Raw genomic sequence first — 24,275 nt, forward strand, 5'->3', positions numbered from 1 at the left:
AGTGGCTACCACTTTTATGTGACTGAAGTGCAGTAGGGGAGCCAGGTGACACTTTTGGCCTGGGAGCAGGATGACTTGGCTGCATGGGAACCATTTCCCCAAGGCAAAGAGAGCAGAAGAGCAAGTGATAACACTGGGGAACAATGTTTTTTTTTGTTTGTTTGTTTGTTTTTTAATTTTTTATTTATTTATTTATTTTTATTTATTCATTTTAGAGAGGAGAGGGAGAGACAGACAGAGAGAGAGAGACAGAGAGAGAGAAGGGGGGAGGAGCTGGAAGCATCAACTCCCATATGTGCCTTGACCAGGCAAGCCCAGGGTTTTGAACCAGCGACCTCAGCATTTCCAGGTCAACGCTTTATCCACTGCGCCACCACAGGTCAGGCCAACAATGTTTTTTTAATTTTCTGTTGCATGAGGTTTTAGAACTGTTTCTAGATATTTCTGCATCACTGATTCCAAATATGAAATCCATTTTTTGATGCATGCTCTAGTTTTTATGCAATTTTAATTTCTTTTTGTTATAGTTAATGGCATGCATTGGTTTTTAAATTGGAGTTAAAGGGCAACGATTCTTGGATTGAACATAACCACAAGGCAATTAATGTTTTACAAACATCACTTTTGTATAATTGTAGTTGTTTTTAAATATAAAAAATTATTATCTGATAAAAACACCCTCTTATTTTGTTTTAAGATTGAATCCTGGCTTCTTCGAGTAGGCATAAATGTAAGAATAGTCCTGACACTTTCTGTTATATATGTGGCTGTTACACACTTCAATGTCAAAGTGCAATATTTCATTATTTGTGACATGTGCATATATTACCTATTTTCAAGTTCCCCTTGGCAATCAAGACAAGCATTGGGCTCCTCATATTGTGTGTCATAATTGTGAGGAAATGCTTCATGACTGGACAAAAGGAAAACTCAAAGGAATGCCTTTTGGTATTCCCATGGTTTGGCATGAACCTAAGGACCACAGCAGTGACTGTTATTTTTATCTGATCCATACAAAGGTCATCGGCAAGAAAAAATGGCATATGATTGCATATCCTAATATCCCTTTAGCAATACGACCTATCCCACACTCTGAGACACTCCTGGTTCCAGTTTTCAATGGTTTTATTTCTTCTAAGGACGAAGAAAGTGAACATGGTGATCAAGTATATTTTGATAAGATGCATGAGGAAATGGTTGTAGAATCTGAAGAGTCTTCTTCTGATGCCAAGCAGTCATTAACCCCTCAGCAGTTTAGCCAACCCAAATTGAATGACTTAGTAAGAATGATATAAAAATTGTCCTAGACTTTCTGAAGTATGAGGAGCATAACTGGATCATATGTGTGGATTTTTTTTTTTTTTTTGTATTTTTCTGAAGCTGGAAATGGGGAGAGACAGTCAGATAGACTCCTGCATGTGCCTGACCGGGATCCACCCACCAGGGGGCGATGCTCTGCCCACCAGGGGGCGATGCTCTGCCCCTCCAGGGCGTCGCTCTGTTGCGACCAGAGCCACTCTAGTGCCTGGGGCAGAGGCCAAGGAGCCATCCCCAGTGCCCGGGCCATCTTTGCTCCAGTGGAGCATTGGCTGCGAGAGGGGAAGAGAGAGACAGAGAGGAAGGAAAGGGGGAGGGGTGGAGAAGCAGATGGGTGCTTCTCCTGTGTGCCCTGGCTGGAAATCGAACCTGGGACTTCTGCACGCCAGGCCGATGCTCTACCACTGAGCCAACCAGCCAGGACCCATTTGTGTGGAACTTAAAAAGGTAAATTTCCTGCTAGGATAGGGGTCAGGAACCTTTTTGGCTGAGAGAGCCATGAACGCCACATATTTTAAAATGTAATTCCATGAGAGCCATACAACAACCTGTGTACTTTATGCATTATCCAATAAAAATTTGTTGTTGTCCCCATGAACATGAACGGTAGGAAATGAATGGACTGTAACATATGAGAATGTTTTATATTTTTAATGTTATTATTATTATTTTTAATTAAAGATTTGTCTGCGAGCCAGATGCAGCCATCAAAAGAGCCATGCCTGGCTCGTGAGCCATATGTTCCCAACCCCTGTGCTAGGACAACAGAGAGGTTTCACGAAATATCCTTGTTTTCTGTGTTTGTGGGATAGCTGAACTCTGGAGAAACACTGGACACAGAAGGAAGTGGCCAAAATGTGAAGCTCCGGAAGTAGGTATGCAAAATATTGTGAATGAACCTGTAGTTAATCAAGACAGGATCATTTTTCCCCACTTCACATCAAACTTGGCTTAATGAAGCAGTTTTTCCGGCTATGAATAGAGAAAGTGAATGCTTTCAACATATTATTGCTGCTTTTTCTGCCTTGTCTTTCAAGAAGATAAAAGCAGGTGTATTCGATGGACCTCAAATTCAAACCCTCATGTGTGATGAAGAATTTGCCAGGAAGATGAATAAGGAGGAGAAAGCAGCATGGCAGTCTTCTTTGACAGTTACAAACAACATCCTTGGCAACAAAAAAGCAGAAAACTATGAACTTCTGGTTCAAAGGATGCTGTTGGCTTTCTGCGACATTGGATGTAACATGAGCATTAAGATTCACTTCCTGAACAGTTACCTTGATAAGTTTCTCGAAAATCTTGGAGCTGTTAGTGATGAGCAGACTACTGCTGGAGCATCAAACAAGAATGTCCTCAACAAGTACACAAACTCAAGAGTTACAAACGCAAATTATTGCCTGAATACAATTTAAATAAGTTTTACGCAAATTTTTTAAAAAAATTTTTATTTAATTGTGATTACATAGATTCTAGGGTCGCCCAAATGCATCCCCCCTCCCCCCTATTCCCCTCAACATCTCCCTTGCCCCCCTCCCTACAGCGCCTTCCTCTCTTCCCTTCAGGTTTATCCCATCCTATCATCCCCTTTCCCTCTGTCCTCTTTTCCTCTGGTCCCTTTGATCCCTTCTCTGTCTCAATTCCATTCCTCAGTTCTCATTATTCCTTGGATTCCTCAAATGAGTAAGGTCATATGACATTTTTTTTCTCTGCCTGGCTTATTTCACTCAACATAATAGTTTACAGGTCGTAATATTTCTTTCTTTTTTATAGCCTCTTAGTATTCCATTGTAAATATGTACCACAGCTTTTTTTTTTTTTTTTTTTTCTTTCTGTATTCTTCTGAAGCTGGAAACGGGGAGAGACAGTCAGACAGACTCCCGCATGTGCCTGACCGGGATCCACCCGGCACGCCCACCAGGGGCGATGCTCTGCCCACCAGGGGGTGATGTTCTGCCCCTCCGGGGCATCGCTCTGCCGCGAACAGAGCCACTCCAGTGCCTGGGGCAGAGGCCAAGGAGCCATCGCCAGCGCCCGGGCCATCTTTGCTCCAATGGAGCCAATGGAGCCTTGGCTGCGGGAGGGGAAGAGAGAGACGGAGAGGAAGGAGGAGGGGGTGGAGAAGCAAATGGGCACTTCTCCTATGTGCCCTGGCCGGGAATTGAACCCGGGTCCCCCGCACGCCAGGCCGACTCTCTACCGCTGAGCCAACTGGCCAGGGCCTGTACCACAGCTTTTTAATTCACTCGTACACTGATGGACACTTGGGCTATTTCCAGATCTTTGCTATTGTGAACAATGCTGCCATAAACATGGGGGTGCATTTCTTTTTTTCAGTCGGTGATATGGTGTCCTTGGGATATGTTCCTATAAGTGGGATGGCTAGGTCAAAGGGCAGTTCCATTTCTAATTTTTTGAGGAATCTCCATACTGTTTTCCACAGTGGCTACACCAGTCTGCATTCCCACCAGCAGTGCAGGATGATTCCCCTTTCCCCACATCCTTGCCAGCACCTATCCTGTGTTGTTTTGTTGATGAGCGCCATTCTGACTGGTGTGAGGTGATATCTCATTGTGGTTTTAATTTGCATTTCTCTAATGATTAGTGATGTTGAACATTTTTTCATTTGTCTATTGGCCATTTGTATGCCCTTTGGAGAAGTGTCTATTCATTTCTTGTACCCATTTTTTGATTAGATTGTTTGTCTTCCTGGTGTTGAGTTTTACAAGTTCTTTATAAATTTTGGTTATTAATCCCTTATCAGATGTATTGTCGAATATGTTCTCCCATTGTGTGGTTTGTCTTTTTATTCTGTTCATATTATCTTTAGCTGTGCAAAAGCTTTTTAGTTTGATACAGTCCCATTTGTTTATTCTGTCTTTTATTTCATTTGCCCGTGGAGATAATTCAGCAAAGATATTGCTGCAAAAGATGTTGGTGAGCTTACTGCCTAAGTTTTCTTCTAGGATACTTATGGTTTCACGATTTACATTTAACTCCTTTATCCACTTTGAGTTTATTTTTGTGCATGGTGTAAGTTGGTGGGCTAGTTTCATTTTATTGAAGGTAGCTGTCCAGTTTTCCCAACACCATTTATTAAAGAGGCTGTCTTTACTCCACTGTATGCTCTTACCTCCTTTGTCAAATATCAATTGTCCATAAAGATGTGGGTTTATTTCTGGTTTCTCTGTTCTGTTCCATTGATCTATATGCCTGTTCTTATGCCAGTACCAAGGTGTTTTGAGTACAATGGCCTTGTAGTATGACTTGATATCAGGAACTGTGATACCTTCCACTTTATTCTTCTTTTTCAAGATTGCTGAGGCTATTCGTGTTCTTTTTTGGTTCCATATAAATTTTTAGAATATGTGTTCTATATCTTTGAAGTATGTCATTGGTATTTTAATTGGTATTGCATTAAATTTATAAATTGCTTTGGGTAATATAGACATTTTAATGATGTTTATTCTTTCTAACCATGAGCACGGTATATGCTTCCACTTATTTGTGTCTTCTTTGATTTCTTTTATCAATGTTTTATAATTTTCTGAGTACAAGTCTTTAACCTCCTTGGTTAAATTTACTCCAAGATACTTTATTTTTTTGTTGTTGTTGCAATAGGAAAGGGCATTGTTTCCTTAATTTCTCTTTCTGACAGTTCATTGTTCGTGTATAAAAATGCCTCTGATTTCTGTGTATTAATTTTATATCCTGCCACCTTGCTGAATTTGTTTATTAGGTCCAGTAGTTTTTTGACTGAGACTTTAGGGTTTTCTATATACAGTATCATATCATCTGCAAATAATGATAGTTTTACTTCTTCTTTTTCAATTTGGATGCCTTTTATTTTTTCTTCTTGTCTGATTGCTGTAGCTAGGACTTCCAGTATTATGTTGAATAAGAGTGGTGAAAGGGGGCACCCCTGCCTTGTTCCTGATTTTAGGGGAATTGCTTTTAATTTTTGTCCATTAATTATAATGTTGGCTGTGGGTTTGTCATTGATTGCCTTTATCATGTTGAGGTATGTCCCCTGTATTCCCACTTTGCTAAGAGTTTTGATCATGGGTGCTGAATTTTATCAAATGCTTCTTCTGCATCTATTGAAATTATCATGTGGTTTTTCTTCTTTCTTTTTTTTTATGTGGTGAATCACATTAATTGATTTACGAAAGTTGTACCATCCTTGCCTCCCCAGAATAAATTCCACTTGATTGTGATGTATGATTTTTTCATTTATTGCTGGATCTGGTTTGCTAATATTTTGTTGAGGATTTTAGTATTTAAATTCATCAGGGATATTGGCCTATAATTTTCTTTTTTTGTGTTGTCTTTGCCTGGTTTTCGAATCAGAATTATGCTCACCTCATAAAAGGAGCTTGGAAGTCTTCTTTCCTCTTGAATTTTTTGAAATAGCTTGAGAAGAATAAGAGTTAGTTCTTCTTTGAATATTTGGTAGAATTCACCAGTGAAGCCATCGGGCCCAGGGGTTTGTTTTTTTGGGAACTTTTTGATAACTGTTTCAATTTCTTTTGTTGTAATTGGTCTGTTTAGGTTTTCTGATTCTTCCAGATTGATTTTTGGAAGATTATATGTTTCAAGAAATTTGTCCATTTCACCTGGGTTGTTTAATTTTTTTGCATACAGTTCTTTATAGTATTTTCTTACAATATTTTGTATTTCTGTTGTGTCAGTTGTTATTTCTCCACTCTCATTTCTAATTTTATTTATTTGAGTTCTCTCTCTTCTTTTCTTGGTGAGTCTTGTTAAAGGTTCGTTGATCTTGTTTACCCTTTCAAAGAACCAGCTCTTGGTTTCATTGATCCTCTGTATTGTTTCTTTAGCCTCTATGTCATTTATTTCCATTCTGATATTTATTATTTCCTTCCTTCTACTACCTCTGGGCCTTACTTGCTGTTCCTTTTTTAGTTCTTTTAGATGAAGGGTTAGGTTGTTTATTTGAGCTTTTTCAAGCCTCTTAAGGAATGCCTGTAGTGCTATGAACTTCCCTCTCAGAATTGCTTTTGCTGTGTCCCATAAAGTTTGAGTTGTTGTATGTTCATTATCATTTGTTTCTAGGAATTCTTTTATTTCTTCATTGATTTAATTGTTAACCCATTTATTATTTAATAACATGCTATTTAGTTTCCAAGTGTTTGAGTATTTTTCAGTTTTTCTGTTGTGGTTGATTTCTAGTTTCATGCCATTGTGATCAGAGAAAATGCTTAATATGATTTCAATCTTCTTAAATTTGTTGAGACCACTTTTGTGTCCTAACATGTGGTCTATTCTAGAGAATGTACCATGAACACTTGAAAAGAATGTATATTTTGCTGCTTTAGGGTGAAAGGCTCTGAAGATATTTATTAAATCGAGTTGATCTAGTGTGTCCTTTAAGTCTGCTGTTCCTTTGTTAATTTTCTTTCTTGAGGATCTTTCTAGCAATGTTTGTGGGGTATGGAAATCTCCTACTATTATAGTATTGCTGTTGATCTCACCCTTTATATCCATCAAAGTCTGCTTTATGTATTTAGGTGCTTCTATATTAGGTATGTAGTTATTTATGATGGTTATATCTTCCTGTTGGATTGCTCCCTTTATCATTTTATAGTGATCTTCTTTATCTCTTACTATTGTTTTTGTTTTAAAGTCCATTTTGTCTGATATAAGTATGGCTACCCCAGCTTTTTTTTCATTTCCATTTGCATGAAATATTTTTTTCCATCCTTTTACCTTCCGTCTATGTGCATCTTTTGTTTTAAGGTGTGTCTCTTTTAGGCAGCATATATACAGGTCCTGTTTTTTTATCCAAGCAGCTACCCTATGTCTTTTTATTGGATCATTTAATCCATTTACATTTAAGGTTATTATTGATATGTAGTTGTTTATTGCCATTTTATTCTTTAAAGCTGTATTCTTTTTTTGCTATATTCTTTTCCCACTTTGATCTGTTTACTACAGACCCCTTAACATTTCCTGCAGCATTGCTTTGGTTGTAATGAATTCCTTGAGTTTTTTTTTGTTGTCTGGGAAGCTTTTTATTTCTCTTTCTATTTTAAATGATAGTCTTGCTGGATAAAGTAGTCTTGGTTGTAGGCTCTTGTTCTGCATTACTTTGAATATTTCTTGCCATTCTCTTCTGGCCTCAAGTGTTTCTGTTGAGAAGTCGGATGTCATTCTTATGGGGGCTCCTTTGTAGGTGATAGTCCTTTTTTTTCTCTTGCAGCTTTTAATATTTTCTCTTTATTGCTTAGCTTTGGTATTTTAATTATGATGTGTCTTGGTGTAGGTTTCTTTGGGTTTCTCTTTAATGGAGTTCTCTGTGCTTCTTGAACTTGTGAGACCCTTCCTTGCATCAATTTAGGGAAGTTTTCAGCTATGATTTGATTGAATAAAGTTTCTATCCCTTGTTCTTTCTCTTCTTTCAGGAACCCCTATGATATGGATGTTATTTCTCTTCATGTTGTCACAGAGCTCTCTCAGAGTTTCCTCAGACTTTTTGAGTCTCTTTTCTTTTTTCTGTTCTGCTTCCATGCTTTTGTTCATCTTGTCCTCTAACTCGCTGATTCTATCCTCAGCTTCATCCATCCTGCTTTTAGTTCCTTCCATTGTGGTCTTCATTTCTGATATTGTATTTGTCACCTCCGACTGATTCTTTCTTAATATTTCAATATCCTTTTTTTATACTTGCTATCTCTTTATTTAGGTGTTCATGATGACCATCCATTGTTGTTTTAAGATCCTTAAGCATCCTAACAATCATTATTCTAAACTCTGCATCTGGCAGTTTGGTTATTTCCATATCACTCAGTTCCTTTTCTGGAGATTTCTCTTGTGGTTTCATTTGGATTGCACTTCTCTGTCTTCTCATTATATCTTTGTGTTTGGGTCTGTTGTTTGTAGGGCTGATTGAGTCTAGGTTTGGTATTGTCTGCCTCCAATTTTCAGTTTTGTTATTTCTAGGTCTTCTTGGGTTAGCATCAGCTGTTTTTTATAATCCACTGTCAGGTTTGGCTTTTCTAGTAGAGCTGCTTTGAAGTCTTGATTTGTTTGTTTTCTTCTCAGTTATCTCAGTTTTCTTCTCAGTTATCTCGGTGGTAGTCTTGTTTACTGATCTCAGCAGGGGGCTTATTTGAAACTGTATCCAGGAATGTGGTGAGTGTAACCTGAGACTCTGAAGGCCTGATCTGCTAGTTACTCTCTCTGGGGGTGGGGTGCTTTCTCCTCTTCAGTAGGGGGAGGTGTAACTCAGATCTCCATGAAGACCTGAGTTACTGCCCCTCGTCCCCACTTTTTGTTTTCAGCTATGTCTTCCTGCATTCAGTTTTGTGCAAATTTTATGATTAAAATAAGTGTTTTAATATGTTCTATTTCAAAATTGTAGACAAATTCTGATGCAATCATATCTTTTAGTGCAGTGATTTTCAACCTTTGTTTCTCATGCACTCATAAACTAATTACTAAAGAAAAAGGGGCCCTGCCCTCTTCTTCTTTAGTAACTAATTTATTTGTGCCATGAGATGAAAATGGTTGTATTTAGTCAGGGGCACTGACCTTAGTAATTAGTGTGTGCTTGTGCCATGAAAAAAAAAAAAGGGTTGAAAATCATTGTTTTAGTGTATTACTGCATTATATAAATTATTATATCTTCACAAAGATGATGCCCAAGAAGACATTCTACTTCATTATGTTAAACTAAATGTTAAAAATTTTACAGTAAGATGAAAACCTAAAATCTTGAATTGCAAAAAACCCCTGTAGCTTACAGAGAAAAACTAATGTCAGATTTGAGATCAGCACACTTGAGTTAGGTAAGAACAAGTGTTTTTGTGGATGCAGCAAAAATTTTGTTCCCCAGTGTAATCCTTGTAACTAGAAACAGGGATTTATTTAATATATTGGTAGAAAAACACAGGACTAGTAAGGGAATGGAAGGGAAGGTGATGAAACAGTACTACAAAGTATTTTTTAATGGAATTTGAAAAATGCACATCAAAACCTGGAAATTATTTTGAAATTATGCTTTGGTGGTTGAACATTTTTTAAAACTTTTTAAAAAAAAGTTTTATTACTCCAGGCCGGCTCATATGGATTATGGCTTTGACATGACAGAAAAATAGGACAACAAATCCTCATCCTGAAGTTTTCCATCTGCTCCTTAGCACATCAATGGTGCCTCTACTTTTTTTTTTTTTGATAGATAATGTTAATATGAATTTTCACATCCCACTCTATGACCTGAGCATATGGCGACTGTGCTAAGTGAATTGGGGGAGGGAAACCCTGAAAAACCATTTCTTTTGAGAAGTTCCTTCTCCTTGAGTTCTTGCTATCCTCACTTATTTCAAACTCAGCTATATTATTTCCAGCTCTATATTTTGGTATTATAATAGGTGCTGGGGAGACAAAATAAAAAAGACAACTGTAAACATTTACAGCAGCTAATAGTTCAGTGGAAGAGGTAATAAAACTTTTATTTACATAGTTTTACAAGTAGTCATGGCTCAGTGACCATTTACCTGGCCTTGTGGCTGTAATGATACATAAAGTAGACCTGGCTAATGTCCTAAAGGAACATACAGGTTAGTGGGGGAGACAGGTCATTGATCAGGTAAGAATCACTGAAGGTGTCATGAACTACCATATAGTAAGTATAAGTGTAATAGGAACACAAAAGAGGGACAGTTCACCTGGTCAATAAGCTTTCATGATCATAAGGTCAGTCAAAGCCTTCAAGAGCAATAGACATATATGACGAGGCCAGAATAACAAGTAAAATTAGTCCAGGAAAAAAGGTATGAAGAGGCCTGAGAAGTGTATTGAGAAAACAATATTTATTAAACTCCTGGCCAGTGTCAGCTTAAAGGAAACCTTTTCATTAGACCCCCTTGGACTCCTTCTCTGCAGAGATTGCTAGTTATTCCCCAATTAGATGTTTTTCCCTTCTCTATTAATAGAGCCATCAATTTTTAGCTGAGCATTGGGCACCAAAAATAAAGACTACATTTTCCACCCTCTCTTTGGGCAGAAGTGATTGGGTCACTTGGTATTAGTCAATGGGACATCTTGTATACAGTTACTTCAACTTCTAAGAAACGTAGGTTCCATACTATGGCTATGTCCACCGAGACTTCTACTTCTTTTCTTTAATTCCCTTCCTTCTTGTTGGAGCTGGAGCAGCCTTCTTGGGCCATGTGTATATGCCTTTTGTTGAGGGTGACTGAATGAAAAGATGGAAGGAGTCTGGATTCTTGATTCTAGTAATAGATCAGACATAGCAGTTTTGAACTTTTTGCCTTTACATTTGAGAGAAATAACCTTATATTTTTTCAAGGTCCCTGTTGCTTGAGGTTTTCTATCATAGCCCAAAATGATCCTAATAAGTCTATCTTTTGTTTCTGTGTCTGCCATCAGCTGGCTTCTGAAAAAGCAATAATTAAATTTCTGACTCTTACAAGCTGATCTGACCCACTTGGTAATGAGTTAAAGTAGTTTTTCTAGGCAGTGGTTGGCAAACTGCGGCTCGTGAGCCACATGCAGATCTTTGGCCCCTTGAGTGTGGCTCTTCCATAAAATACCACGTGTGGGCACTATCTTGATAAGGAATGTACCTACCTATGTAGTTTAAGTTTAAAAAATCTGGCTCTCAAAAGAAATTTAAATCATTGCACTGTTGATATTTGGCTCTGTTGATGAATGAGTTTGCCGACCACTGTTAAGGGGAAGCCTTGAGTGGTTCAGAACAGGAAGATGGTCTTTGGGGTTTTCCTTTTAATTGTATTGCATGCCAGATTTTTGCCCACATCAACATACATGTGCAGTGCCTTTGCACTTGCATTGTCTCTAGGAAAAAGCGAGAATGAAGTAGGGAGTGGTGGTGGTCCCGCTGATATATGTATGTTTTAGGTGGATAAACAGACAATTTAGTAATATTAGACCAAATACTGAAAGAGGAATGGGGGTTAGGAGAGCTGATTGTTATTATTAAATCATGTAGGCAAATGGCACCATTTCCAGGGGTCACTATTTTTTTTAAACATTTTTATCATATTTCACCAGGTGTAAGATTCTCCCATGTATAAGATGCACCTTAATTTTGGGGCCCAAAATTTGAAGAAAAAATGTATTACATAAAGTTATTAAACTCAAGTTTTATTCATCATCAAATTCATACAACTCCTCATCACTGTCAAAACTCCCATCCATTAGCTGTCCTCATCTGTGTTTGATGACAAGTCACTGTCTTCAACAATGAGCTCAAAAACAAGTGTGAAAAGTGGGAAATGCAAGTGAAAACATCTACAACCACTGTATAAGATGCACCCAGTTTTTAGACCCCAAATTTTTTGAGAAAGGGTGCATCTTATACATGAGGAATATTGTATTTTAGAAAAGTTTTAGACTTAAAGAAAAATTTATAGAGATAGTATAGTGTGTCCCTATATGCCCCACATCCAGTTTCCCCTCTTACTAACATCTTACATTAATGTGGTACATTTTTATAATTAAGGGACCAACTCATTATAATTAACTCAAGTCCATACTTTACTCAGATTGCCTTAGTGTTTACCTAATGTCTGTGTTCTATCCCAGGATTCTCTCTAGAACACCACATTACATTTACTTGTCGGGCCTTATTTAGCTCCTCATAGCTGTGACAGTTGCTCAGATTTTTCTTGTTTTTAAAGACATTGACAATTTGGAGGCATATTGGTCAAGGATTTTGAAGAATATCCATCAGTTGAAAATTTTCTGGCGGTTTTCTTCTGATTAGACGGAGGTGTTGAGTTTCGGGGAGAAAGGCCACAGAGGTAAAGTGCCATTCTCATCACATCACATCTAGTGTAAATACTAGCAAATATATTGCTGTTGATGTTGACCGTGATCTCCTGGGTGAGGTAGTGTTTGTGAGGTTTCAACACTATAAAGTTACTCCTAATTTCTTCACTTCTATACTGTCTTCTCTTTAAGAAAGTCGCTAGGTGCTGCTCACACAATGTGGAGAGTGATGATGCTCCAACCTTTGGGGTTAGACTATCTACATACATTATTTAGAATTCCACACAGAGATTTGTCTCTTCTCCCCCATTTATTATTTATTCATGTATTCAACCATTGATTTCCATCATAATGAACTCACAGTTGTTTGTTTTGTGCTTTGGGTTACAATCCAACATTAGTTCATTTTGTTGCTCAAACTGTTCCACTGGGATCTCTGTCAGCTGGTTTCTGAGCCCCTCTTTTCTCATCAATGTGAATGTTTTTTTAAAGCACTTCCTTACATTTTCATTATAAGATATGGCTCCGGGCTGAGCTTGTTTATCACCTGCCCCCCACCCCCTCCCGAATTAGCCATTTCTCCAGTGAACCATCTTTCTTTTCTTTGTACAATGGTATAAGAAACCAAGGTCTGGATGCTGGGAGTGCTTCTTACTTCTGGGTATTGTTGCATCTAGGCTCTCTCAGCTGACAGAGCAAGGATTTCTAGGTGTGTATGCTAACCTGTTTACATACACATATCTCTATGTATTTCAGTGTGCAACTGTCTATATCTGTATTAAACTATTATATATGAGCTCATGCTGATTTCTCCTACTCTAATTCATCACTGCATGGATCATTCTAGCCTTCTCTCCACATTTATCTGCAAAATTTCTTTCCAATACTGAGAAACCTGCCCCCACCATCTGCCATTCGTTCATTTAATTGTTTAGTTCCAGTGTACATAGATAGCAGTATCAGAATTATTAACCTGCACTTCTGGGAAAGACCTTTATCAATGGGAATACAGGACTTATGCACAATTTATTTTGCCTTTAATCTTACAGACTGCACACATTTTCAAAGTTACTTAGATTGGCACTTTCTCCCCTACCCCTAGGTTGTAATGGAGTTAGATTGTTTGTCACATTCTGTGTTTCAACCTGGAGTCTCCAATCCTGTAAATTATTCAAAAAATTTTTATTGATTGATTTTAGAGAGATAAAGGGGGAGAGAGAAAGAGAGAGAGAGAGAGAGAAACATTGATCTGTTTCTGTATGTGTCCTGACTGGAGATCTAACTGGCAACTTTAGCATATCAGGACCATGCTCTAACCAACCAAGCTATCAGGCCAAGGCTTAAATGACTTAAAAAAATTTCCCCCCTGAAACCTATGTACCCTTATTGATCAATGTCACCATGTTAAATTTAATTTTCTAAATAAAATTTAAAAAATTTTGTATAAAGTGCTACTTCAATAGCATATATACTAAAGAAATTGTGTATATTAAGGTTCACTGTTTTTGTTCTATTGTTCTATGGTTTTCACAAATGTAGTGTCATGTGCCAACCATTACAGTGTCATACAGAATATAGTCACCAACCTAAAAAATCCCCTGTGCTTTGCCTATTTAACTCTGCTCCCATCTCCTGAACTCCTGGCACCGATTTTTTAAGTCATTGCTTCAGTTCTGACTTTTCTAAAATGTCAGATGAATATAATCACACAGTGTATAGCATTTTTATAGTAGCCTCTCCTACTTAGTAATATGCATTATGATCCATCTATGTCCTTCTGTGGTTTGATAGCTCATTTGTTTTTGTTGTTGAATACTATTCTTTTTTTTTTAAGGGGAGATAGAGAGATAGACTCCTGCATGTGCCCCAACTGGAATCTATCCTGCAATCCTCATCTGAGGCCAATGCTCAAGTCAGCTGAGGTATTCTCAGCAACCTCGGCCAATGTTTGAACCAATCAAACCACTGGCTGTGAGAGGGGAAGACAGAGAGAAGGGGGAGAGAGAGGGAAAGGGAAGCAGGTGGTTACTTCTTATGTGTGCCCTGAGGGGGGATTGAACCTGGGATGCCCGCATGCTGTGCCAACACTCCACTGCTGAGCCAACTGGCCAGGGCCGAATACTATTCTGTTATATGGGTATACTACAGCTTATTTATCCACTTAACTATTGAAATACATCTTTCTTGCTTTCAGTTGTTGGAAATTAAGAATAATGATACTATGAAGATTCACAGACAGGTTTTTGTATAGGGCTAAGTCTTCAAATCAGTTGTTTAAAAGCTAAGAGTACCATTGCTGGATTGTATGGTAAGACCTTGTTTAGCTTTGTGAGAAATTACCAAACTATCCCCCACAGTGGCTGTACCATTTTGCATTAGTATCAGCAGTGCAAAGGAATGAGAGTTCCTGTGGCTGTTCCATCCTTGCCAACAATCAATAGTGTCAGATTTTTTTTTAAAATTAGCTATTCTAATAGTGATAACTCATTGTTCAATTTGCAATTTCCTAATGACAGATGATATTGAACATATTATTATATGCTCTTCTGTCATCATATATCTTCTTTGTTGAGGTGCGTGGGAAGATCTTTTGACTACTCAATCAACTTTTCAGGTTCTAATTCCTTGTTACTATGGTCCTTGTCCAGTGGTGGGATTCAACCAGTTCACACAGATTCGGCAGAACCAATACCTAATTTTTTGTTGAGTTTGATGAACCAGTTGTTAAAATGGCACTTAAAATTGGGGTTCTCTAAGGTGGGTACCTGGGCAGCTGCCTAATGTGGAAATCACAAATTTACATTCCTTAGTCTTTTCTAATGTTCATCTGTGCAACAGTGTATTCTAAGTGCCCATAGTAATATTTGTTCCATCCATAAGTGAAAAAATTTTGAAAAAAATTGCAAGTGAGGATGCCAATCAAGAAACAATATGGAAATATCTTAAATAACAGTTTTATTTGCCAGGTATTGTTTAATATTTGTTCATTAATATTTTAAAACTCTTTCTTATAACAATCTAGTTTTGTGTACCTCTTTTATTGTTCTTATTTAAGTATTAAGTTCATGAAATGATAAACTATCTTTTGGTATATCTTTTTTTATACTTAAATGGTCATTAGGACAGAGAACCAGTTGTTAAATTATTTGCATCCCACCAATGTCCTTGTCTAATTTTATTATTAGTAAAAACACCAGGTTCTTAGAGATGTTCAAGATTGTTATGCTCTTAATTGGAATGAATGGACAGAAAAAACCCGCTGTGACCTGGTGGTCTGAGAGAAGGAATAGCTGCTAAAATTTAACTTTTGGGCCCAAAGATTACAAAGGTCTGGATCTAACTAAGTTAGATAAGACTTAGATCTCTCGGTGAGATCCCAACACCTTCCTTCCTCAGTCTCTTTCATTCTTGTATCCCGTGACATTTATGCCTCTGTTTGTTAGTCAGGGATTATTTGGCCATACACTATAATGGACAGAAGAACATTTATAGGAGCAAATAATCCTGACTCAAGACTTAAGCAGTCCTACTGTTTGAACCATCTCCCATGAGAAGATGCCCAGCACTGAGACAGTTATTTCAAATGACCTCAAGTATCATCTTTCCTTTTGTATTTATAGAGATTCTAGTGTTCGGCACATTCTCACTGAGTTCTAGTTTGATGGATTGACTTGCTTGAAACCTGGCAAGACTATTCAAACTCCCTGGCCTTGATGAGGCTGTTACTGTTCATCTAGCTATAACATAGGCTGGTGGCAGCAGTAGAAACTATTGGCAGGCTGCTTCACTGAGACTTGTAAACAATAATTATATGGACTTGTGCATCCTAATTCTGCTGTTTCATTTCCTTCTTTCAAAACACATTCAGGAGTTTTAGTTCTGGATAATAAACGACAAGAATCATAGCACTCTGCATTTAAACCAAATGAGCTCAACGAGAGGATACAATTCTTTCAATTACAATTTTACTGTTTGCCTATAGTCACAATAGAAGAAGAAAACAAGGAATCACAGCTTTCTTGGTATGCTGAGAGCTGAGAGCTCGTCAAAAATATCGTGGGAACTTTGGTCGTCAAATCATTTGTAACCCAGTCCCATCTTTGCCTATGACTGGTCTTATGATCTTGGGAAAAGTTCTTTAGACTTCTGACATTGGTCTCCCCTGTATAAAATGAGTGAGGCAGATGATAGCTGATTTACCTTTGGGTTCAATATATGATGATAGTAAATCCTAAGACAGGTTGCAGTCTTTGTGCAAAGGGGAGAACTGAATAGCTGCTGCTGGTGGGGCATGCGTTCACTGCCTTGTGAGAGCTGTATTGACTCTAGTGGCCACCAGGGGACATCTAAGAGCACTTCTACAAAGAAGCTGAATCTATAGGTCAGAGTTTGTGTATCAAAGTTGTTCTGTAAATTGAAACTTTCTTTCCTATTGACAAAATTTCAGAGATGTGTTCCCTCCAGAAAACGGTGACTCCTAGAGAAGTAAAAATGATGTTCAAGGACAGAAACAGTTTTAACAGCAGTATTTAAAGGAAACATACAAAATAATATATTCTTGATATTTTTGTGCCTTGCATTAAATTAGATTTGTGGTAGGGCAGCAATTCTGTAAATTTATGGAAAGAAATCAATGTATTTTGGCTATAAATATTTTAATGTTTGCCGGTCTTTATATTAATATAAAATTGTTGCCTCTTAATATTATATGGTCATTATATCATGTTTACATACCCCATCTCTCCATGGGTTTAGTGCCTGTGACGGGCAAAGGAAAATAGTGGATATAATCACAGAGTGACAACACTGAAAAAATTAACAATTGTCAAATTTAGTTCTTTTATTGTACTGATGAGAAACTCAAAGTGAGGCAAATGAAATTGTTTGCACAGACATCATACAAATAATTGGACTGAGTTGAAACTACTTGGTTATTCTGAGGTCAATGGGTAGGAGCAGCAGCTTTCTCAGAGTCAAACTAATGAATATATGCACAATGGATGGAATTATCCATCTGAAGGGCAAAGCAAAAGAGGACATTCAAGTAGCTGGGAAGCTAGCAAAAACCCAATCAGGGTGACCTGCATTTCTCAGTACGCAGTACAGAGCAGTAGTTGTGATGCAGTAAGTGGAAACAAAATGGATTATAGATGGATGGGAAAGGGCTGTAAGATGAAGGAGTGGTTACAGCGGAGCTGGGACAGAAAGCCAAGAGCTGGATGTGTGCCCAGCAGTTTCCAGTGTCAAAAAGGAACTCTCACTGCCTTTCAGGGCTATCTGTGAGCTTTTACCATGGCCTTAATGAAATCACACTTAAAAATGTCTACTCATGTTCTTGGACTGCAATTGCCAAGTTCTGTGGGCACTTAATATTGGAAGTTTAATTTTCAGTCTGTGACATAGCAATCTTTTGATGTCTCAGGCTCTTCTCATTGACTTTTTATTTCATCCACCTAGTTCCCCTGACTTTGTTTTTTATTCAGTTTATTGGGGGTGACATTGGTTCACAAAACCATACAGGCTTCAAGTGTACAAACCAACAAAACACCATCTGCCCACTGCATCATGTGCCCATCACCTTTGCCCAACTCCCCCTCACCCCACCTCCTTCCCTCTGGCTCTCACACAATATTGTCTGTGTCTCTGTGTTGTATATAATCCCTTCCCACTTCTCACTTGGGCTTCCCTTTCCACAACCATGCTGCCAACCCACTTGTACAGGCAAATTTTTTTCAGTTGCTTACCTAATCTGTCTACACTACCAGAAATTCTTTCAAGACCTAATAGTATGAATATTTACATATTTACACTTGTAGTTTGGCACTTGTATCTAGTTAAGCTCTAGTAATCATCATCCTCCTCATTATTATTATTATTACTTTTATACAGAGAGGGGCAAGGAGAGAGAGAGGCACAGGAACATCGAGCTGTTCTTGTATGTGCCCTGACTGAGGATTGAACCCACAGCCTTGTTGTTTCTGGATGACGCTCTAACTAACTGAGCTAACTGGCCAGGACCAAACTCTAGTAATTTTTAATTGAACAAAATAAAGTAAAGCAAAGAAATAATCATATAAAACTTAGACTAAATAGCTGGTGGCTCTAAACCTATCATATAAGTAAAAACTTTAAAGTTTTGAGGAAGTAAAAAAGAAAAAAAAAGGAAAAAGGGGGAGAAAAAAGGAGGAGGAAGAGGAGAAAAATCTTTGTATAAGAGAAAACTAGTAATAAAATTTAGAAATAGGCCCACATGCTACCTTGGGCTTCCACTTAGAAGAGAAAATATTTGCATAATATGATATGATATTTGCATAACATGATATAAAACCACAGTTTATTTATTGCCAAACACCTCCAAGTCAGCTTTTTTAAAGAGGTAAGTTCTTTAATGGTGTTTGCTTTGCTTATCACAGAAACAAATAAAAGCAAGCAATCTTGTTTGAAGTAGCCCATGGTAATTATGACCAGATAATTGGGCCAACATTAGAAATCAAAATAACTTCAAAGTAGTTCCAAGGGCAGCTGATAATCACCCAGCCTGACCTGACAAGGTCCCAGTGGAGCTTTCATGGCCACACCCATCTCGATTGGTTGTGGGAGCTGTCTAATTGGGCAATCCTCTCTGTGTATTACTTGTTCTCAATCTCATCTCTAGTTTTAAGTAAAGTATTTCTTTTTTTCATCTGCATCTTTCTCTTATGAAAGTCAGCTAACATTTGTCAATGGCCCATTGTATGCCTTCATTTCATCCTATAAAGTGGGGAGCATTTATTAGCTTCACCATACACATGAGCAGTTGAGGATTCTATAAAGTCAAATATTGTCAAGAGCTGAAACCAGGCCTGGTCAGCTAATGTTCCTTTTATTCTCCATAAATACTGCCTTCCTAATTTTATCCTATCTTTTTAATGAGGGTCCCGAGTTTTGAACGCTTGTAAAAGTATGTATTGAACTCATTGCTGGGATTCAAATAATGTAACAACCGGTTCTCTGCCCTAATGACTGTTTTAAGTATAAAAAAAGATATACCAAAAAGTAGTTTATTACTTCATGCATTTAATACTTCCATGGCTTCCAAAATGGTTGATAAAATAACCTTTGAAATCTATATTTCTATTGATTCATTGTGTCCTAGTTTCCTACCGGTTTCACCATTTGGGGAAGACCAGGGTGCTCATAATACCTTGGGGGTATTTTGGGTGTAACACAAAGCTGAAACAAATGACAGCTTTTCATTCCCTGGTTGTTTGGCATGTTTTTTTTTTGTTGTTGTTTTTTTTTTAAATGACAGAGAGAGAGAGAGAGACAGAGAGAAGGACATATAGGAACAGATAGACAGGAAGGGAGAGAGATGAGAAGTATCAGTTCTTTGCTGTGGCTCCTTAGTTGCTCATTGATTGCTTTCTCATATGTGCTTCTACTGGGGGAGGGGGGGCGACAGCAGAGCAAGTGACCCCCCCCCTACTCAAGCCAGCGACCTTAGGCTCAAGCCAGTGGTCTTGGGCTTTATGCCAGTGACGTTTGGGCTCAAGCCAGAGACTATGGGGTCATGTCTACAATCCTACGCTCGATCCAGCAACTCCATGCTCAAGTTGGTGAGCCCACGCTCAAGCCGGAGATCTCAGGTTTTCAAACCTAGGTCCTCTGTATCTCAGTCCGTCACTCTATCCACTGTGCCACCATCTGATCAGGCTGGCACTTTTTTCTTTACATTATATGTTTGTTTACTGAAGTAACAAACATGAGGAAATGAAAGTGTAGTATTTCCTCAAAGGTATAATGAGTTTTATGAAATGAATAAATAAATAGTACAAGCATAGTTCCATCAATTTTTTTTTACTTATGGACAGATGAACATTACTATGGGTGCTTAGAATACACTGTTGCTCAGATGAACATTAAAAAAGAGTAAGGAATGTAAATTTGTGATTTCCACATTGGGCAGCTGCCCAGGTGCCCACCTTAGAAAGAACCCTGATTACAAGTACCATTTTAACAACCAGTTCACTAAACTCAACAAAAAACTAAGTATCGATTCTGCCAAACTGGTGTAAACCGTCTGAATCCCACCACTGGTTGAACTTAATCCCACCACTTAAATTGAACAAATACTTTATAAGAGTTCAAGGCTCTGGATCCTCATAGCTGCCCCGAACTTAAGGCATAAGTCAAAAAGGCACTAAGCAAAATCATAGTCCTAAGTTTTATGGGTAAAACTATCATAATTTTATTTTGGGGGTGGGGTTGTTTATTCTAAACTTATTATCATTTTAGTCATAAGAGAAAAACCAGAAAAATAACCCTCTAAAACCAAAACCAAATGTGACTACTGCTGTCTTTATTTTCTTTCTCTCTGGGTCTTTCCTCACCTGATTTTTTGAATTACTTCATGACTTACTCCTTGAATCATGAGTTAATTTTGTGGCAGAAACTGTAATTTTATATTTTACTTAATCTTTTACATTATTTATATTTTAGATATGCAACTGTCTTCCATCAAGTAATATATATTAAGAGACCATGCATGGTACAGGAATCTTAAAAGTGTCCTTTAACTGCTCTTTTTTCCCTTTTGTGCTATTATTTTCTTCATGCACTTTTACTGTTACATACAATACCACAAAACAATGCTGTGAAGTTTGCTTTAGATGGTGAATTTTCCTTAAGAGCAATTTAAAGTAAGAAAAAGTTATGTTTACTTTTATTCAGTTCATGTCGAGAATGCTTCATGTCTTTATGTAAATGCAAGTTTTTATTTGGGAGCATGTTACTTCTGCCCAAAGACTATCCTTTGCAATTTTTTAGAGCATGTGTTTGCTGGCGATAAAAATATCTCTTCATTTGTTAGCCTGTGAAGGTCTTTATTTTTAAATAAACTTTTAATTTTATGACAATTTTAGATAAACAACCAAAATGCAAAGATTGTACAGAAAGTTCCCCAATATACTCCACCTCAGTTTCCCTTGTTAACTTCTTATATTAGTATGGTACATTTAGTACAATATTGATATATTATTGTTAACATTATTTGCATATAAAATTGTATTTAAAATAGATAATATAAAAATACAAAAATTGGATTATAATTACTATATCTGTATGGTACATTTATTAAAATTAATGGAGCAGTAAGAATTACATTATTATTATGGACTAATTTCCTTAGTTTCTACCTAATGTCCTTTTTCTGTTCTAGGATTTTACCCAGAATGCCTCATTATATTTGGTTGACATGTCTCTTTAGGTTCCTCTTAGTGTGACACTTTCCCAAACTTTTCCTGATTGTCATGACATTGACAGTTTCGAGAAATATTGGTCAATTATTTTGAAGAATGTTTCACAGTGGAGATTTTTCTAATATTCAGTTCATGTCGGGAGGTAGCATAGAGGTAGGGTAGAGTCCTATTCTCATCTCATATCACACTAAGAGTGCATGCGATTGATACAACTTACCACTGTTGATATTGACATTGGTCAATACGATAGTCATAAGATATGGCTAAGATGGTCTATGTCAGGTTTCAACAGTATAGAGTTACTCTTATTTTCCCCATTTTCATAGTGTAATCTCTTTAAGGAAGTCAGCATGAGCAGCGCACCCTTCAGGTGTGGGGAGTTCTCTTCCACCTTTTTGAGGGTAGAGGATCTACATACATTATATGGAGTTCTGCATGGCCATCAGCCTCTTCCCCCATTTGTTGGTTGTTAGTGTGGTCAGCCATTGATTTCTATCCATAAGGACTCATGGATATGTATTTAGTGTGGTCAGCCATTGATTTCTTTCCATAAGGACTCGTGGATATGTATTTTATAAACCCATCCTCAGCTTTCATCTGCTCTTCCACATGTGGTGGCACATATGGCACCTCCAGACCCTTGCCTTCTCTCCAGCATAGGATTGCTCCTGTGTTGTCCTTGGTTTCAGCCTCAGGGAAGGGTAAGAAGGGTCCTCTGTGACCTTGCTTAGGCTCACATAGGCCCGTGTGCCTGGGCATCAGGAGCAATGCTTTTTTGCATGCTTCCCTTCTTCTTCAGGAGAACCAAACTCATACTGTGTCTGTGGTTGGGCTGAACTGGGAGCTTTCTGCCTCATCCTCTCTCATGGCAGACCTCTGCTTTGTACAGGACTTTTGGCTCAGGACCGTTTTCAGTCCTCCCTTGGGGTAGAGGTTCCATCTACTTGTTCCTCTTTTGCAATGGTTCTTTGCCTGTCTGTCACAAGCTTTGCTGTCCTTCTCCCAGCAGCTTAAGGATTTTGCTTTGTAGAAAGGCCTGGGGAAGTGGAAAGGGCTTTGTTTCTTTCTCCCAGCAGACCCTGATCACCCCTGTGCCATGGGGGGGTCATCTGGTACTCTTTCCTGTCCTCAACATTTCTTGTGAGCCCCTAGTAGAAGGCTGTGGGGAATAGCATGTGAGTGAGTGTGGATTCCACTGTATCTGGGTCCCTAGGTGTCACAGACTGATGCTCAGTCTACAATTAGCCTTTAATGAATAATTAAAATGTTAGCTCGTCTCTTCTTTCCATGCTGTGCTGGGGGTGAGATAGCTGGTGTTCCGTTCCTCCTGGGAGGAGCCTCTCTCTCTTTGCTTGCCTATTGGCTGAAATTATACACTGAAGATGGAGACAGAGGTGAGAATGCATACATGTCTTGGTTTTTATTTTCTTGTGCAGTTCTTTGTATTGAATCCAGTTTCATGAACAAATATGATGTTTCCCTATATTGTTATGATTTTCCTAAAGTATCTTTCACATTCATCACTTTTTGACCGATCCTGTGGGTGCATTTCCTGACTATTACTAGATTAAGCTTCATGAGGAAAAGTCCTTCTGCACTTGTACAGATTCACACACAAGGCAGAGAGAGAAATGCCCTTTGGGCATGGAGTATGTAGTGTGGTGTCTCCCCGAGAGAGGCACACGGCACAGTGTAGAGTGAGCACTGTGTCAGAGATCCATAATTAGTGTGTCTGCTTCTTCTAATCATTGTTGGAAAAAAATTACCTGCTAAGTGCAAAATAGATATAAATTCTTCTACTGCAATATGATGTTTTTATGCACAGTAAGTTCATGAATGCATAAGAATGAGAGGAAGATTTGCATATTAGACTTACATTATTTTGTATGTAGACATATATGGGTATAGGAAGAATGCATAGGAATGTGATAACTGGTCTGAGGGAGAGATGTTGGTGGGAAATGTAATGGAGAAAGATAGAATATGATTTCTCCTAGTTACAGAGGTTGGTGGTGGCTGTTGATGTGTTATCATCCCAAAAGTCTTTCCCCTGTTCTTACCCATCTTGACCTGTGTGAAATTCAACAGGGTTGACACCACCTGCTCTCTCAAAAGTAAGACTCAAAATGTAGGTGGATATAATGAGAAGATCATGAAATAAAGAGTCACTGGGCCTAGATCTGAGTTCCAACTCTACCACTTTCTAGCTTATAACTTGGGTCAAGTTTCCTAACTTTTATGAGCTTCTGTTTTCTCATCTGAAAATATCCCAACCCTGTGAGAGAAATAAATCAAATTATAGATGTGGAAAAAGTACTTTTTAACTTGAAAATTCAGTAAAACATTTTATTTCTATTATGGCATTGCATTCTGCTCCCCTGCAATAGTGGGCCAGGGTAATAGACACATTCAATTTGACAACACATTTTCTTTCAGTGTTCAAGTGTGCTTGTACCCACAGTAGGCATATAAATTTGATTAGTAGCTTAGTTTGCTAATCTGTGTCTTGAGATAGTTGCCTGACTAAGATAATTTTCTTTTCTTGCAAATTGGGAAATGGTAAATTAGAAAGCTGCGGGATTGCTGACTTAAAGCAGAAGTCTGTAGAGGAAAACATGAACTTAATAAGGATACCACAGAGGTGTAGCAAAAGCCAGAATATTGGAAAGCAAGGGAATTGTAGCCTGAGAAGAAAACATATTTGTATATTTTCAGAAGATTTGCTAGTCCCAAATTTACCTTTCTGGCTGAATGGTTTTACAGTGAAGATTAATTTTCTCTTCTATTTTTAAGTAACTCTCTGGTTTTAATCTTCAAACCAGCTTCTTTCTGGTTAAAACTAAAATGTCAAACTGCCAACAGTAAATGAGCACTGTGGCCACAAATCAGATACTGCTCTTGAGGTGCCAGTGATGTGATGACTCTTCTTTCACAGCCAGAGTTGACTTT

The sequence above is a fragment of the Saccopteryx bilineata genome, chromosome 10, assembly GCF_036850765.1.
Source record: "Saccopteryx bilineata isolate mSacBil1 chromosome 10, mSacBil1_pri_phased_curated, whole genome shotgun sequence".
Classification (NCBI taxonomy): Eukaryota; Metazoa; Chordata; class Mammalia; order Chiroptera; family Emballonuridae; genus Saccopteryx; species Saccopteryx bilineata.